Source organism: Oncorhynchus gorbuscha, unplaced genomic scaffold (genome assembly GCF_021184085.1).
Source record: "Oncorhynchus gorbuscha isolate QuinsamMale2020 ecotype Even-year unplaced genomic scaffold, OgorEven_v1.0 Un_scaffold_1138, whole genome shotgun sequence".
Classification (NCBI taxonomy): Eukaryota; Metazoa; Chordata; class Actinopteri; order Salmoniformes; family Salmonidae; genus Oncorhynchus; species Oncorhynchus gorbuscha.
The window spans coordinates 36,089-46,254 of NW_025746008.1; positions in this window are offsets into that span (position 1 = coordinate 36,089).

Genomic DNA, 10,166 nt, shown 5'->3' on the forward strand with positions numbered 1-10,166 from the left:
AGACCAGGGCGCTGCCTGTTAAATACTAAGACCAGGGCCCTGCCTGTTAAATACTAAGACCAGGGCCCTGCCTGTTAAATACTAAGACCAGGGCGCTGCCTGTTAAATACTAAGAGCAGGGCGCTGCCTGTTAAATACTAAGACCAGGGCGCTGCCTGTTAAATACTAAGACCAGGGCGCTGCCTGTTAAATACTAAGACCAGGGCGCTGCCTGTTAAATATTAAGACCAGGGCCCTGCCTGTTAAATACTAAGACCAGGGCCCTGCCTGTTAAATACTAAGACCAGGGCGCTGCCTGTTAAATACTAAGACCAGGGCGCTGCCTGTTAAATACTAAGACCAGGGCCCTGCCTGTTAAATACTAAGACCAGGGCCCTGCCTGTTAAATACTAAGACCAGGGCCCTGCCTGTTAAATACTAAGACCAGGGCCCTGCCTGTTAAATACTAAGACCAGGGCGCTGCCTGTTAAATACTAAGACCAGGGCGCTGCCTGTTAAATACTAAGACCAGGGCCCTGCCTGTTAAATACTAAGACCAGGGCGCTGCCTGTTAAATACTAAGACCAGGGCGCTGCCTGTTAAATACTAAGACCAGGGCGCTGCCTGTTAAATACTAAGACCAGGGCCCTGCCTGTTAAATACTAAGACCAGGGCCCTGCCTGTTAAATACTAAGACCAGGGCCCTGCCTGTTAAATACTAAGACCAGGGCGCTGCCTGTTAAATACTAAGACCAGGGGCGCTGCCTGTTAAATACTAAGACCAGGGCGCTGCCTGTTAAATACTAAGACCAGGGCCCTGCCTGTTAAATACTAAGACCAGGGCCCTGCCTGTTAAATACTAAGACCAGGGCCCTGCCTGTTAAATACTAAGACCAGGGCCCTGCCTGTTAAATACTAAGACCAGGGCGCTGCCTGTTAAATACTAAGACCAGGGCGCTGCCTGTTAAATACTAAGACCAGGGCGCTGCCTGTTAAATATTAAGACCAGGGCCCTGCCTGTTAAATACTAAGACCAGGGCGCTGCCTGTTAAATACTAAGACCAGGGCCCTGCCTGTTAAATACTAAGACCAGGGCGCTGCCTGTTAAATACTAAGACCAGGGCGCTGCCTGTTAAATACTAAGACCAGGGCGCTGCCTGTTAAATACTAAGACCAGGGCCCTGCCTGTTAAATACTAAGACCAGGGCCCTGCCTGTTAAATACTAAGACCAGGGCCCTGCCTGTTAAATACTAAGACCAGGGCCCTGCCTGTTAAATACTAAGACCAGGACGCTGCCTGTTAAATACTAAGACCAGGGCGCTGCCTGTTAAATACTAAGACCAGGGCGCTGCCTGTTAAATACTAAGACCAGGGCGCTGCCTGTTAAATATTAAGACCAGGGCGCTGCCTGTTAAATACTAAGACCAGGGCGCTGCCTGTTAAATATTAAGACCAGGGCGCTGCCTGTTAAATACTAAGACCAGGGCGCTGCCTGTTAAATACTAAGACCAGGGCGCTGCCTGTTAAATACTAAGACCAGGCGCTGCCTGTTAAATACTAAGACCAGGGCGCTGCCTGTTAAATACTAAGACCAGGGCGCTGCCTGTTAAATACTAAGACCAGGGCGCTGCCTGTTAAATACTAAGACCAGGGCGCTGCCTGTTAAATACTAAGACCAGGCGCTGCCTGTTAAATACTAAGACCAGGCGCTGCCTGTTAAATACTAAGACCAGGGCGCTGCCTGTTAAATACTAAGACCAGGGCGCTGCCTGTTAAATACTAAGACCAGGGCGCTGCCTGTTAAATACTAAGACCAGGGCGCTGCCTGTTAAATACTAAGACCAGGGCGCTGCCTGTTAAATACTAAGACCAGGGCCCTGCCTGTTAAATACTAAGACCAGGGCCCTGCCTGTTAAATCCTAAGACCAGGGCGCTGCCTGTTAAATACTAAGACCAGGGCGCTGCCTGTTAAATACTAAGACCAGGGCCCTGCCTGTTAAATACTAAGACCAGGGCCCTGCCTGTTAAATACTAAGACCAGGGCCCTGCCTGTTAAATACTAAGACCAGGGCGCTGCCTGTTAAATACTAAGACCAGGGCGCTGCCTGTTAAATACTAAGACCAGGGGCGCTGCCTGTTAAATACTAAGACGAGGGCGCTGCCTGTTAAATACTAAGACCAGGGCCCTGCCTGTTAAATACTAAGACCAGGGCGCTGCCTGTTAAATACTAAGACCAGGGCCCTGCCTGTTAAATACTAAGACCAGGGCGCTGCCTGTTAAATACTAAGACCAGGGCGCTGCCTGTTAAATACTAAGACCAGGGCGCTGCCTGTTAAATACTAAGACCAGGGCCCTGCCTGTTAAATACTAAGACCAGGGCGCTGCCTGTTAAATACTAAGACCAGGGCCCTGCCTGTTAAATACTAAGACCAGGGCGCTGCCTGTTAAATACTAAGACCAGGGCCCTGCCTGTTAAATACTAAGACCAGGGCGCTGCCTGTTAAATACTAAGACCAGGGCCCTGCCTGTTAAATACTAAGACCAGGGCCCTGCCTGTTAAATACTAAGACCAGGGCGCTGCCTGTTAAATACTAAGACCAGGGCCCTGCCTGTTAAATACTAAAACCAGGGCCCTGCCTGTTAAATACTAAGACCAGGGCCCTGCCTGTTAAATACTAAGACCAGGGCGCTGCCTGTTAAATACTAAGACCAGGGCCCTGCCTGTTAAATACTAAGACCAGGGCGCTGCCTGTTAAATACTAAGACCAGGGCGCTGCCTGTTAAATACTAAGACCAGGGCCCTGCCTGTTAAATACTAAGACCAGGGCGCTGCCTGTTAAATACTAAGACCAGGGCCCTGCCTGTTAAATACTAAGACCAGGGCCCTGCCTGTTAAATACTAAGACCAGGGCCCTGCCTGTTAAATACTAAGACCAGGGCGCTGCCTGTTAAATACTAAGACCAGGGCCCTGCCTGTTAAATACTAAGACCAGGGCGCTGCCTGTTAAATACTAAGACCAGGGCGCTGCCTGTTAAATACTAAGACCAGGGCGCTGCCTGTTAAATACTAAGATCAGGGCGCTGCCTGTTAAATACTAAGACCAGGGCCCTGCCTGTTAAATACTAAGACCAGGGCGCTGCCTGTTAAATACTAAGACCAGGGCCCTGCCTGTTAAATACTAAGACCAGGGCCCTGCCTGTTAAATACTAAGACCAGGGCCCTGCCTGTTAAATACTAAGACCAGGGCCCTGCCTGTTAAATACTAAGACCAGGGCGCTGCCTGTTAAATACTAAGACCAGGGCCCTGCCTGTTAAATACTAAGACCAGGGCGCTGCCTGTTAAATACTAAGACCAGGGCCCTGCCTGTTAAATACTAAGACCAGGGCCCTGCCTGTTAAATACTAAGACCAGGGCCCTGCCTGTTAAATACTAAGACCAGGGCGCTGCCTGTTAAATACTAAGACCAGGGCGCTGCCTGTTAAATACTAAGACCAGGGCCCTGCCTGTTAAATACTAAGACCAGGGCCCTGCCTGTTAAATACTAAGACCAGGGCCCTGCCTGTTAAATACTAAGACCAGGGCGCTGCCTGTTAAATACTAAGACCAGGGCCCTGCCTGTTAAATACTAAAACCAGGGCCCTGCCTGTTAAATACTAAGACCAGGGCCCTGCCTGTTAAATACTAAGACCAGGGCGCTGCCTGTTAAATACTAAGACCAGGGCCCTGCCTGTTAAATACTAAGACCAGGGCGCTGCCTGTTAAATACTAAGACCAGGGCGCTGCCTGTTAAATACTAAGACCAGGGGCGCTGCCTGTTAAATACTAAGACCAGGGCCCTGCCTGTTAAATACTAAGACCAGGGCCCTGCCTGTTAAATACTAAGACCAGGGCCCTGCCTGTTAAATACTAAGACCAGGGCGCTGCCTGTTAAATACTAAGACCAGGGCCCTGCCTGTTAAATACTAAGACCAGGGCGCTGCCTGTTAAATACTAAGACCAGGGCCCTGCCTGTTAAATACTAAGACCAGGGCCCTGCCTGTTAAATACTAAGTCCAGGGCCCTGCCTGTTAAATACTAAGACCAGGGCGCTGCCTGTTAAATACTAAGACCAGGGCCCTGCCTGTTAAATACTAAGACCAGGGCGCTGCCTGTTAAATACTAAGACCAGGGGCGCTGCCTGTTAAATACTAAGACCAGGGCGCTGCCTGTTAAATACTAAGACCAGGGCGCTGCCTGTTAAATACTAAGACCAGGGCCCTGCCTGTTAAATACTAAGACCAGGGCGCTGCCTGTTAAATACTAAGACCAGGGCCCTGCCTGTTAAATACTAAGACCAGGGCCCTGCCTGTTAAATACTAAGACCAGGGCCCTGCCTGTTAAATACTAAGACCAGGGCCCTGCCTGTTAAATACTAAGACCAGGGCCCTGCCTGTTAAATACTAAGACCAGGGCGCTGCCTGTTAAATACTAAGACCAGGGCCCTGCCTGTTAAATACTAAGACCAGGGCCCTGCCTGTTAAATACTAAGACCAGGGCGCTGCCTGTTAAATACTAAGACCAGGGCCCTGCCTGTTAAATACTAAGACCAGGGCCCTGCCTGTTAAATACTAAGACCAGGGCCCTGCCTGTTAAATACTAAGACCAGGGCCCTGCCTGTTAAATACTAAGACCAGGGCGCTGCCTGTTAAATACTAAGACCAGGGCGCTGCCTGTTAAATACTAAGACCAGGGCGCTGCCTGTTAAATACTAAGACCAGGGCGCTCACTGGAACTTTGTAAATACTTCATTGCAAAACAACATGAAGTTAAGGACACCAAAAGTAGAGAAGACATGATAAGGCATAACATTCCAGATAGAAGTGGGTCTTCTTAGGAATTGTTTTATTCAACTGATCTTAAAAGTGTTATTTAAAGTAGTAAAGTCCAGACAATTCAGTCCACCATTCTCATAAGTGTTCATTACATAACCTCATTAGGAGCCCCCTGTATATAACCTCATTAGGAGCCCCCTGTATATAACCTCATTAGGTGCTCCCTGTATATAACCTCATCAGGTGCCCCCTGTATATAACCTCATTAGGAGCCCCCTGTATATAACCTCATTAGGAGCCCCCTGTATATAACCTCATTAGGAGCCCCCTGTATATAACCTCATTAGGAGCCCCCTGTATATAACCTCATCAGGTGCCCCCTGTATATAACCTCATCAGGTGCCCCCTGTATATAACCTCATCAGGTGCCCCCTGTATATAACCTCATCAGGTGCCCCCTGTATATAACCTCATCAGGTGCCCCCTGTATATAACCTCATCAGGTGCTCCCTGTATATAACCTCATTAGGAGCCCCCTGTATATAACCTCATTAGGAGCCCCCTGTATATAACCTCATCAGGTGCCCCCTGTATATAACCTCATCAGGTGCCCCCTGTATATAACCTCATTAGGACCCCCTAGGGTCCTTCTGTAGCTCAGTTGGTAGAGCATGGCGCTTGTAACGCCAGGGTAGTGGGTTCGAGGTTATATACAGGGGGGGATCCTAATAAGGTTATATACAGGGGGGGATCCTAATGAGGTTATATACAGGGGGCAGCTAATATAAAAATATAATAATATATGCCATTTAGCAGACGCTTTTATCCAAAGCGACTTACAGTCATGTGTGCATACATTCTACGTATGGGTGGTCCCGGGGATCGAACCCACTACCCTGGCGTTACAAGCGCCATGCTCTACCAACTGAGCTCATTAGGAGCCCCCTGTATATAATATAGAGGATCTCTACTACACAACAGAACCGACTGAATGTCTAACTATAGAGGATCTCTACTACACAACAGAACCAACTGAATGTCTAACTATAGAGGATCTCTACTACACAACAGAACCAACTGAATGTCTAACTATAGAGGATCTCTACTACACAACAGAACCAACTGAATGTCTAACTATAGAGGATCTCTACTACACAACATAACCAACTGAATGTCTAACTATAACAGTTTCAACTGTTCTGCCTTACTATTATTCAACCATGCTGGTCATTTATGAACATTTGAACATCTTGGCCACGTTCTGTTATAATCTCCACCCGGCACAGCCAGAAGAGGACTGGCCACCCCACATATGCTCTCTCTAATTCTCTCTTTCTTTCTCTCTCTCGGAGGACCTGAGCCCTAGGACCGTGCCCCAGGACTACCTGACATGATGGCTCCTTGCTGTCCCCAGTCCACCTGACTGTGCTGCTGCTCCAGTTTCAACTGTTCTGCCTTATTATTATTTGACCATGCTGGTCATTTATGAACATTTGAACATCTTGGTCATGTTCTGTTATAATCTCTACCCGGCACAGCCAGAAGAGGACTGGCCACCCCACATAGCCCGGTTCCTCTCTAGGTTTCTTCCTAGGTTTTGTCCTTTCTAGGGAGTTTTTCCTAGCCACCGTGCTTTTACACCTGCATTGTTTGCTGTTTGGGGTTTTAGGCTGGGTTTCTGTACAGCACTTTGAGATATCAGCTGATGTACGAAGGGCTATATAAATAAATTTGATTTGATTTGATTTGATAACTAACTATAGAGGATCTCTACTACACAACAGAACCAACTGAATGTCTAACTATAGAGGATCTCTACTACACAACAGAACCAACTGAATGTCTAACTATAACTAACTATAGAGGATCTCTACTACACAACAGAACCAACTGAATGTCTAACTATAGAGGATCTCTACTACACAACAGAACCAACTGAATGTCTAACTATAGAGGATCTCTACTACACAACATAACCAACTGAATGTCTAACTATAACTAACTATAGAGGATCTCTACTACACAACAGAACCAACTGAATGTCTAACTATAACTAACTATAGAGGATCTCTACTACACAACATAACCAACTGAATGTCTAACTATAACTAACTATAGAGGATCTCTACTACACAACATAATGTCTAACTATAACTAACTATAGAGGATCTCTACTACACAACAGAACCAACTGAATGTCTAACTATAACTAACTATAGAGGATCTCTACTACACAACAGAACCAACTGAATGTCTAACTATAACTAACTATAGAGGATCTCTACTACACAACATAACCAACTGAATGTCTAACTATAACTAACTATAGAGAATCTCTACTACACAACATAACCAACTGAATGTCTAACTATAACTAACTATAGAGGATCTCTACTACACAACAGAACCAACTGAATGTCTAACTATAGAGGATCTCTACTACACAACATAACCAACTGAATGTCTAACTATAACTAACTATAGAGGATCTCTACTACACAACATAATGTCTAACTATAACTAACTATAGAGGATCTCTACTACACAACAGAACCAACTGAATGTCTAACTATAACTAACTATAGAGGATCTCTACTACACAACAGAACCAACTGAATGTCTAACTATAACTAACTATAGAGGATCTCTACTACACAACATAACCAACTGAATGTCTAACTATAGAGGATCTCTACTACACAACAGAACCAACTGAATGTCTAACTATAGAGGATCTCTACTACACAACAGAACTAACTGAATGTCTAACTATAGAGGATCTCTACTACACAACAGAACCAACTGAATGTCTAACTATAACTAACTATAGAGGATCTCTACGACACAACAGAACCAACTGAATGTCTAACTATAACTAACTATAGAGGATCTCTACTACACAACATAACCAACTGAATGTCTAACTATAGAGGATCTCTACTACACAACAGAACCAACTGAATGTCTAACTATAACTAACTATAGAGGATCTCTACTACACAACATAACCAACTGAATGTCTAACTATAACTAACTATAGAGGATCTCTACTACACAACATAATGTCTAACTATAACTAACTATAGAGGATCTCTACTACACAACAGAACCAACTGAATGTCTAACTATAACTAACTATAGAGGATCTCTACTACACAACAGAACCAACTGAATGTCTAACTATAACTAACTATAGAGGATCTCTACTACACAACATAATGTCTAACTATAACTAACTATAGAGGATCTCTACTACACAACAGAACCAACTGAATGTCTAACTATAACTAACTATAGAGGATCTCTACTACACAACATAACCAACTGAATGTCTAACTATAGAGGATCTCTACTACACAACAGAACCAACTGAATGTCTAACTATAACTAACTATAGAGGATCTCTACTACACAACATAACCAACTGAATGTCTAACTATAACTAACTATAGAGGATCTCTACTACACAACATAATGTCTAACTATAACTAACTATAGAGGATCTCTACTACACAACAGAACCAACTGAATGTCTAACTATAACTAACTATAGAGGATCTCTACTACACAACAGAACCAACTGAATGTCTAACTATAACTAACTATAGAGGATCTCTACTACACAACATAACCAACTGAATGTCTAACTATAGAGGATCTCTACTACACAACAGAACCAACTGAATGTCTAACTATAGAGGATCTCTACTACACAACATAACCAACTGAATGTCTAACTATAACTAACTATAGAGGATCTCTACTACACAACAGAACTAACTGAATGTCTAACTATAACTAACTATAGAGGATCTCTACTACACAACATAACCAACTGAATGTCTAACTATAGAGGATCTCTACTACACAACAGAACCAACTGAATGTCTAACTATAACTAACTATAGAGGATCTCTACTACACAACATAACCAACTGAATGTCTAACTATAACTAACTATAGAGGATCTCTACTACACAACATAATGTCTAACTATAACTAACTATAGAGGATCTCTACTACACAACAGAACCAACTGAATGTCTAACTATAACTAACTATAGAGGATCTCTACTACACAACAGAACCAACTGAATGTCTAACTATAACTAACTATAGAGGATCTCTACTACACAACATAATGTCTAACTATAACTAACTATAGAGGATCTCTACTACACAACAGAACCAACTGAATGTCTAACTATAACTAACTATAGAGGATCTCTACTACACAACATAACCAACTGAATGTCTAACTATAGAGGATCTCTACTACACAACATAACCAACTGAATGTCTAACTATAACTAACTATAGAGGATCTCTACTACACAACAGAACCAACTGAATGTCTAACTATAACTAACTATAGAGGATCTCTACTACACAACATAACCAACTGAATGTCTAACTATAACTAACTATAGAGGATCTCTACTACACAACATAATGTCTAACTATAACTAACTATAGAGGATCTCTACTACACAACAGAACCAACTGAATGTCTAACTATAACTAACTATAGAGGATCTCTACTACACAACAGAACCAACTGAATGTCTAACTATAACTAACTATAGAGGATCTCTACTACACAACATAATGTCTAACTATAACTAACTATAGAGGATCTCTACTACACAACAGAACCAACTGAATGTCTAACTATAACTAACTATAGAGGATCTCTACTACACAACATAACCAACTGAATGTCTAACTATAACTAACTATAGAGGATCTCTACTACACAACATAACCAACTGAATGTCTAACTATAACTAACTATAGAGGATCTCTACTACACAACAGAACTAACTGAATGTCTAACTATAACTAACTATAGAGGATCTCTACTACACAACATAATGTCTAACTATAACTAACTATAGAGGATCTCTACTACACAACATAACCAACTGAATGTCTAACTATAACTAACTATAGAGGATCTCTACTACACAACATAACCAACTGAATGTCTAACTATAGAGGATCTCTACTACACAACAGAACCAACTGAATGTCTAACTATAGAGGATCTCTACTACACAACAGAACCAACTGAATGTCTAACTATAACTAACTATAGAGGATCTCTACTACACAACATAACCAACTGAATGTCTAACTATAACTAACTATAGAGGATCTCTACTACACAACATAATGTCTAACTATAACTAACTATAGAGGATCTCTACTACACAACAGAACCAACTGAATGTCTAACTATAACTAACTATAGAGGATCTCTACTACACAACAGAACCAACTGAATGTCTAACTATAACTAACTATAGAGGATCTCTACTACACAACATAATGTCTAACTATAACTAACTATAGAGGATCTCTACTACACA